Here is an 8,712-nt window from a genome sequence, read left to right as displayed (position 1 = left end):
TGGCTCCTGCTGAATAGGCAATATTTTGAGTGTTTGTCCGGACCCCCCAAAAACCAATGTTCGATCCAAACCTAGGTTCAGACTGAAGCATCCTCTCATCTTTAAAGTGTAAATAAACCCCCCTATAGTTTTCAGCCAAGGAAGCCGCCATCTGTGCCTCTGTTTAATCTACAACTGCCAAGATGCTGCACATGTGATCAGTTATGAAACCAGCCATTGGATGGTTTGACAGTTTGGTTCAGAACACAACCAATGGGAGTGCTACATTTCCAGCACGTGCCGTAAATTAAACTGGTTTATGGATGGGTTTACTTCCGCTTTAAAGCGTAACAAAACTTTTGCTGAGAAATGTTTTTTCCCCTCAGGGTGATGTATGTACATTGAAAGGATTTTTAACAAACTTTGTTGCAGATTCCTAACTTTTGTTATTCTGAAGAAATCCCTGTTTGTTCCTCTGTGCTGAGTGAGTCTAATGGGAGTGGTTTCATAATTATCAGTCAACTGGGGCAGCTGCAGGGCTCTAATGAGGAAAGCCGCTGGGCCTGCATCCCTTTAGATGTGTTCCTATTGGAAATATCTCATGATATTTTTGTTGCAGGGGATGCCGGAAATTTGACTTGTATCTTAATATAGACTTCTGGGAAGATTGGTGCTCCTATCACACAAGCAGGAAATTATGTTTCTGTGGGGGGTGGTCAGTACACATTCTGTGTACAGAACAACTCCATGTAGCCATATTGCATTTTTAGAAGATTACAGTGGCTGCAGATTGAAAAGGAAAGGTAATTTTTAATAACATTCAATTACAATATGACTTGTATCGTAATTGTACACACTATATTATTTTTTCCTTATTTGTTATTTTTTTTTTTTCCCCACGAAAGTGGAGTTACCCTTTAATGGTTAGTAACCATCATGACAACACGAAACCCAAATGTGGTACAATGTGTTGAGAAAATTAGAATAATGCAGTTCAAATATCTCAATGGCATGTAATCCCATCATACAGAAAAACAGGGAGGGAGCACCGACCTTGCGCATTACCAAAGATAAAATGTATTTAAATAGTAAAAGCAAGAGCTCCAGGAACCATATATCTGGTTCCTCCTTATACCCAGTCCTGGTGCAGAAGATACAGTTCCGATTTTGTGGAGCTATATTAAGACTTTTTAAACATTTGTTTGTGAGTATGACTTGATTTTACTATTTAAATACATTTTATCTTTGGTAATGCGCAAGGTCGGTGCGCCCTCCCTGTTTTTCTATATGTTTCAGCTCTAAGGACACCCATTGTTTTGAGGAGGGCAGGAAGACCTATGACTTTTCATATTCTATCCAAAGGGTTGGCTACACCACTTACATATGGACTAAGCTCCTGAGCGCAGGAGATTGTTTTGTGTTGTATGTAATCCCATCACCAATTAACAGGCATCTATGAGAGTAAATACAAATAGTTAGGATTGTAAATATAATGAAATCAATGACCACATGGATATCTTTATGGTCTTTTCTATTAGAAGGTAAATTATACGAAGACGTATTGACTCTTTCTGGTATTTTATTAAGCCAGTAGTGTTGATAATGTTGTAAGCCCGTTATATTACAAGAACAGACAGGAAATTTACCAATCTAATAAATTATGTTTTATAGAGAAATTGCTTGTTGTCAGTGTTCACATGTTGGGGAGGTGTCTATAGATGTCTTTGCAGAATATTCACACATTGTTAGCATGCCCTGCACTCTCCTTTAGTTGTCCATTGTACTGCCTGTCGGGTCTTTCAGATAGGCAACCCAACAGCAAATCGAGGAATGCACAGGACAGCCTGACACTGCAGCTGCTTATTGTGAGTTGCCAGTGTTGTCAGAAAGCAATCAGAGGTATAGTTACTGGCAGGATCTCCAAGTAAAACAACTTTTGCAACAGATACACAAAACATGCTCAAGAAAACTGTATATAATGAGATATGACATGAAATACTGTATACTGAAAAACCTGATTTTGGGATTACACACATTTTAAGGATACTAAGCAAAAGACAAGCTTTTCCTTGAGAGAAATAATATTAGGTAAGTTCAATGAAAAAAAAAATCATAATCTTTATTTTTCAACTTCATTGTCTCTTGAAAGATGTGTAACCCATTGGGTTGCTGGCAGTGATATGGGGACTGAATCCATTGGTCTCCTGGGGTGATGGTAGCTGTCCAAGGACCTCACTTTATACAAAGTCTGCCACCACATAAAGTGATATCAGTGGAGAAATTATTAGAAATAACCAACTTGATATTATTATGAATACTGAGGTGGAGTTATTCCAAATCTTCTTTTCAACTGGAAAATGAAGCAGAAGTCATTCATTCCTTTAGAATTTCCTTAAGTGTGTTAAGTTTCTCATAAAACATGCCCAGATTCCTATCTATATGCAATCTTCTGTTGGGCTTCTCTTGATGTTTGTTTTTTTGTTTACTGAAGAGTAGAACATCTCTGGCCAACATCCCCAGACTGGGATGATTCTCCAGAGTCCAGGATTTTGCCTCCTCATCACTGTTACCCAATTCATCCATCACCACAATCACTCTGCTTTTACCTGTAACAATCACAAGAGCTGACATTAGTCTCAGGAAATAAATGAAAGACTTATACATTCAATGAATCCTGTCATTAGAGAATTATGGAAGCTTAATAAAATCCCACCACTTGATCCAGCCAGTCAGCACAGAAATCCTGTTTAAATGCTTCTAATAATTTAGATTAAAAAAAATATTTTTATAACCAAGTCAGGATGAGCGGAGCTATCCTGAACTTGGTTTGAATAGAGTTTGAAGAACTTCAAAGAAGTTCAGATGCAGAACCAGAACTGCATTGAAATCAATAGGAATCAAATCTGTCAAATCAAGAATGCCCATTTTTCTGGGCAAATAGTTAAAGGGTTGTCAAAAAATAGCTTGGGTGGGGGAGGAGCATACTGCACTGGGAAATATGTGCCATGGCAAAAATAAATAAATAGATACATACAAAATCCCATTTGGCCAGGAGCAGTGATTTTACAAAAGGAAAACACCTGTTAGAATTGCAGGCAAAGTACATTCCCCTACTGCCTTCTTTAAAAAAAAAAAAAGAAAAGGGAAATGGGGGCCTCAAAAGGTCCCCCACCACATATAACAGACTGTTTTTTTGTTTGTTTGTTTTTTTTTTTTTAAAGCAGATAGTTAAAAAAAACAAACAAACAAAAAACCCCATCTCTACTTCTTTTCATACATGGCCAGGGATTCCCAGTAAGTGAATGGGGCCAATGACCTTACTGCCAGTGCCGGCATTCTTAACAACCATTGACAGCGGGAAACTATAATACAGTAGCAGAAGTAATACCACTATTATACTGTACGTTATGTTCAGCTCCTGCCAAACGGGTCAATGCTTATTCGTCTAAATGCCCAAATAGCCAAAGTGCGATCCAAACTTGTGTTTAGACCAAACCTTGAACTCATCCCTAAACCCAAAAACATGCAAAGCCATGCTAAGGCTCCTCTGCACAGTGCAGTCTCAAACTCTAAATTATCTGCCAAATATGAACCATACAGGATATATAGCAACAAATACATTGGAAGTGGGCTTACCTTAGAGGTAGACTGTTTCTTCCATACTAAGAAAATAAAGTAATTATAATTGAACCATATGGGGAAGTACATCTTAATCTTACCAAGTGTAGTTGACAAGTATTTCAGTTCTTCATCATACAGAGAATTGTTCAGATCTGTGATGGGTTTGTACCCCCGATCCATGCAGTGATACAAGATCCCAAATTTACAATCTGATACCCTCGATTGAAATTCATTCATATTGCCAGAAATAATCTGATGAAATATGACTTGGTGGTTTCCAAATTCTTCAGATGACAGCAGTCTCTCCAACCAGCTAAACTTGGACTTTTCTGAACAGGAGAAGACACCGATGACAGAACTAGCTGGAGCCGATATTGTCTGAAGAAGAAAATATAAATTGCAGCCAAAGAGCAGAATATGAGAAAGACCGGGGTACACTTCATCAATTATATACATGTCATTACCACTTCCCTTCTCCTCCCTGTGTACCCTGTATGGAGCAGTTTTAAAAATTTTTTTGGACCTCTTTATTCAGCAATAACTTTACTATTACATAACCACTTAATCTCAGGAAGATTTTACCCCACTTCATGACTAGACCATTTTTGCAATATTTTTTTGGTGGTATTTGTTCACCACTGGCTTTTTTTTTCTTTGTAATATAAATGAAAAAAGACCGACAATTAAAAAAAAAACAAAAAAAAAAAACAATATTTTTTACTTTCTGCTTTAAAAAATATCCAATAAAAAATGTAAAAAAATTCAATTTCTTCATACATTTTGGACAAAATATATTCTGCTACATATTTTTGGTAAAAAAAAAATTCCATTAAGTGTGGATTGATTGGTTTGAGTGAAAGTTATAGTGGCTACAAACAATGGTGTATATACACAGGGATTTTTAATTTTTTCTACTAGTAATGGCGGCGATCAGCGACTTATAATGGGACTGTGATAGTGCGGCAGGCAAACTGACGCTGGGGGCGGGAACTAACTGACACTGACATCACCAGTGACACTAATACAATGGTCAGTGCTAATAATATGTACTGACATTGTACTTATGAAACTTGCTGGGAAGGGGTTAACATCTACGGTGATCAAGGGGTTAAAACGGACCTTCAGTAATTTGTTCAACTTTCCATCTATTAAATCTTCTGCGCTTGTTGTTATTTTAACTTTGGATAGCAAAACTTTTTTTTCTGCCAGTAAATCCCTTATACAGCCCACTTCCTGTTTCTTGTCTGGTCATTAGCCTAGACTTATGACACATAGCTCCCAACTGTCCCTGATTTCGAGGGACTGTCCCTGATTTGGAGCAATGTCCCTCTGTCCCTCTTCCCCCCTCATTTGTCCCTAATTTTGGTCTGATCCATATAGTTGTATATAAAATGCACTTTTTATCTTTCAAAAAGTGTTTCCCAGTGCTAAACATTTCATCCAATTTCTAAATTGCTGCATTTGTACATTTTAAAAGTCAATATAAGGGAATAGCAGTGGTAAAAAAAAGCACTTGTGGATTTGATTAACCTTTTTTTTTGGTTAATTCGCCTTTAAGGAGGTGTGGCCGGGGGTGTTTCCTATGCCTACATATGTTTGTTAGTAGGTGTCCCTCATTCCCATCTCACATTGTTGGGAGGTATGATGACATCATGCACAGATCTCTCTCTCACTATCGTGAGAGAGAGTTTGCCAGGAAGGGAGGGGGGATGGATCATAAGAGGGCCAATGAGAACTGCAGAGCTGGAGGTGTGCCTCTGTGTGTAAATCCAGGAAGTGAACAGGCAGCAGTTTCAGCTGCCCACAGTTAAAATAGCTGCAACCAGACTCAGTGGAGGGAGATTTCTGCAACATATTTGGCAAGTGCAGAATCACAGTATATATAAAATAATATGCAAAGTGGTTGGAGGGAAGCTTTAGAATGGCAAAGATGTTTTTATTACAAATTATGTGAGCAGACTACAGTTCCTCTTTAACTGTGTGCCTAACAATGTGTAATGTGGGTGCTGTTTTTACTAAGAAATGTGCTTTGCAGGGAGAAATAAAACAGCCCATTACTGCTGTCAGAAGAGAGCCCTGTGTTTGTTGGCTCTCTTCGGTAATTACTGGAGCCCATAGGCGCATGCCAGTGACCAATCAGCAGCTGGCACCCACTGATTGGCTTGTGCTGCAGCGAATCGCAGCACAGACAGAGTGGCAGGCATGCGTGAGGGCACCCCATACCCAAGCACGCAGATCACGTACTAAGTACATGATCCAGAGCAGAGCGCCCGCCCTGCCGCAGTATATGTACGGTGGGCGGTCTGCAAGTGCTTAAAGTGGTTGTAAACCTCTGATGCAAAAAATGAAAAAAAAAAAAAATTATTCTATAGGATAGCAGTGCAAGTGTGGGAGATATTCACTGTACCTACAGGTAAGCCTTATTATAATTGTTCCTTCCATCCAGCACACTGTCAGTCTGCCTTGCTGCCACAGCTCTGGGCTTTGGAGCTTGTGGGGGGCTATTTAAATGAGAAATGTGTGCTGCGACCCCACATTACAGGAGACCACTGACCATTACAGAAGATCCACTGAGAGCTGTCCTTGGCATTGAGCGAGTTGAGCGGGAGCAGCAGAGATTTCTGGCATCTAGCCCCGCTCTTCACCTGACAACAGGCCACACAGTGATCCGAACACTGTGGCTGCTCATCCATCCTTTCCTTGTGGCTGCGTTGTGTGGGCGCTTTCAAATTTTATTTTGTGAGTATATAATATGTTGTGCTTTAATCTTTTTACTACACCAGAGGTCTGCGCTATTTTCTCTCTTCCCTTACTTATTGTAGACTTACCTGTAGGTACAAGTTAAAAAGTGGACTTTACTTCCACTTTAACCACTTCAGCCCCAGAAGAATTTACCCCCTTCCTGACCAGGCCATTTTTTGCAATATGGCACTACCAACATTTGCGCAGTCGTTTGACATTTGTCAGGGTTGGGCTCAGCCCTTCCTTCTCTGAGCTGGCTGCTCAGCTGTCGGCTAATTGCCAGCTCCTATCTCTCTTTCCACAGTTACTCAGCTATTGATGATATCCTGCTTATCAGTCCTGCCTACATAAAGCCGTCCAACCCAGAGGATCTCTGCCTTCGCCTTGGTCAACATCACAGAGACGCTCTCCTGCGGACCTGTTTAAAGACTTGCTTTGCTGACACCCCTTCTGGCTCCAGATCCTGCATGCTGTTTCACTACGTTAATCCCTGACTTCTGGCTTGGCTGACTATCCGTTCCGGTTACTGAACTCTGGCCATGTTTTCACTACGTTTGTTCTTTTTACTTTTACTATTAAACAAGTGTGATTTAACTGTACTTCTGTCTCAGTCGGATTTCATGGTTTCTGACAACATTGTACTCAAACAAAATTCCCTCAAATAGAGCTTTCTTTTGGTGGTATTTGCTCATCTCTGCGTTTTTTTTTTTTTTTTTACGCTATAAACAGAAGAGCGACAATTTTGAAAAAAAAACACAATATTTTTTACTTTTTGCTATAATAAATTTTTAGCATTTTTATTTAATTTTTTTTTATTTTTTACTAGTAATGGCAGCGATCAGCAAATTTTATCAGGACTGCGACATTGTGGCGGACAGATCGGACACTTTTTGGGGACCATTGGCATTTATACAGCGATCAGTGCTAAAAAAAGCAACTAATTACTGTGTAAGTTCCGGTTCACACTACAGCAACTTGGGATCCGACTTGTCAGACCTCAAGTTGCCCCGAATCGTGGGACATAAGAAATTCCATTGAAGTGAATGAGAAATGTCTTAATTTACACTACTGAAGTTGCTCCGACTTCAGAAAAGGTTCCTGTACTACTTCAAGGCGACTTCTAGGCAACTTGCACCCATAGATTTCAATGGAAGTCGCCTCCAAGTCGGATCTCCATCTATATTGAAGCGACTTTACAGGAAAAGAAATTAGTTTACCCAGGCAAACCCCTCCCTCCCAGAGAGCTGATTATTCTGTGATTGGCCACAGCCAAAGTCGCCTGTCCTGGAGGCAACTTTAGGTTGCGTTGTAAGTTGCTTAAAGTCGCGCTGAAGTCGCCTCCAATTTGCCCTACAAAATCACGCTGTAAGTTGGGTTGCCCCTGTGTGAACCGAGCCTAAATGTTGCTGGCAGGGAAGGGGTTAACACTAGGGGGGAGATCAAGGGGTTAACTGTGTTCCCTAGGGAGTGATTCTAACTGTGAGGGGATGTGACTGACTGAGGGAGGAGGCAGATCGTTGTTCCTACTTAGTAGGAACGGACAATCTGTTTCTCCTCCCCTGTCAGAATAGGGATTTGCTATGGCTATGGCTCTTAAAAGGAGCCGCCTTAAATATAGGGTGATTCGCGCAGGAGAGCCATTATGCCGCCGTATATATACAGGAGACGGTCAGGAAGTTGTGTTTTTCTGACAAATTTTGTACCAATCAGCATCTTTTGCTAGAAAATTTCTTAGATCCCCCAAATATTATATATATATATTTTTAAAACAGAGGTCCAAGAGATAAAAAATGATGTTATACCGGGTAAATAGTTACCAAACATGTCACGCTTTAAATATGCGCCTGTGCAATGGCGACAAACAGCGTAAATTTTACTATTCATAGGTGACGCTTTAAAAGCCTTTACAGGTTACCACTTTAGATATATATAGGAGGTCTGGTGCTAGAATTACTTATCTGAAGTTTGCCGTGATAGGGTGATCACTGTTTGCAACGAGCATAGGGGGGGTGGGGGCACTTAAATTTTATTTATTTTTTTATACACTTTTTTTGAGCTGTTACTTTATTATTATTTTTATCACTTTTATGCCACAAGGAAGGTAAACAACTGAGGAAAGAGGGAAAGATGAATTACACAGGAGTACTGCAAAACACATACAGCTCTTCCCCCAATTGGTTGTGATCTAATATTCATGGTGTTGCTAAGAACACGCATAGAATATGAATATAGCCTCATTCATGGCACAGGATCCTCCTTTCAGTCTTGACCATAATATATATATATATAAAGAAATAAGATAAAAAACACAAAATGTACAACTTAGAATGATAGTACACTTTGGCATTGCTGATCATTTACTCACATTGA

At 39.7% G+C, this 8,712-nt stretch overlaps 1 long non-coding RNA gene across 1 annotated transcript; it reads right to left on the bottom strand.

Annotated features, from left to right (window-relative positions):
* Positions 1–1,538: 1,538 nt before the first annotated feature.
* LOC141147535 (uncharacterized) lies at positions 1,539–3,935 on the bottom strand. The gene is made up of 2 exons (XR_012245062.1): positions 3,699–3,935; positions 1,539–2,585 (listed from the first exon to the last, which is right to left on the bottom strand). It is a non-coding gene; the product is annotated as an uncharacterized lncRNA (long non-coding RNA).
* Between the last annotated feature and the right edge of the window lie 4,777 nt (positions 3,936–8,712).

Source organism: Aquarana catesbeiana, linkage group LG06, assembly GCF_042186555.1.
Source record: "Aquarana catesbeiana isolate 2022-GZ linkage group LG06, ASM4218655v1, whole genome shotgun sequence".
In the NCBI taxonomy this organism is placed as follows: Eukaryota; Metazoa; Chordata; class Amphibia; order Anura; family Ranidae; genus Aquarana; species Aquarana catesbeiana.
Note: the sequence above shows the minus strand (reverse complement) of the source record. Positions and strands in the feature narration are given on the sequence as shown.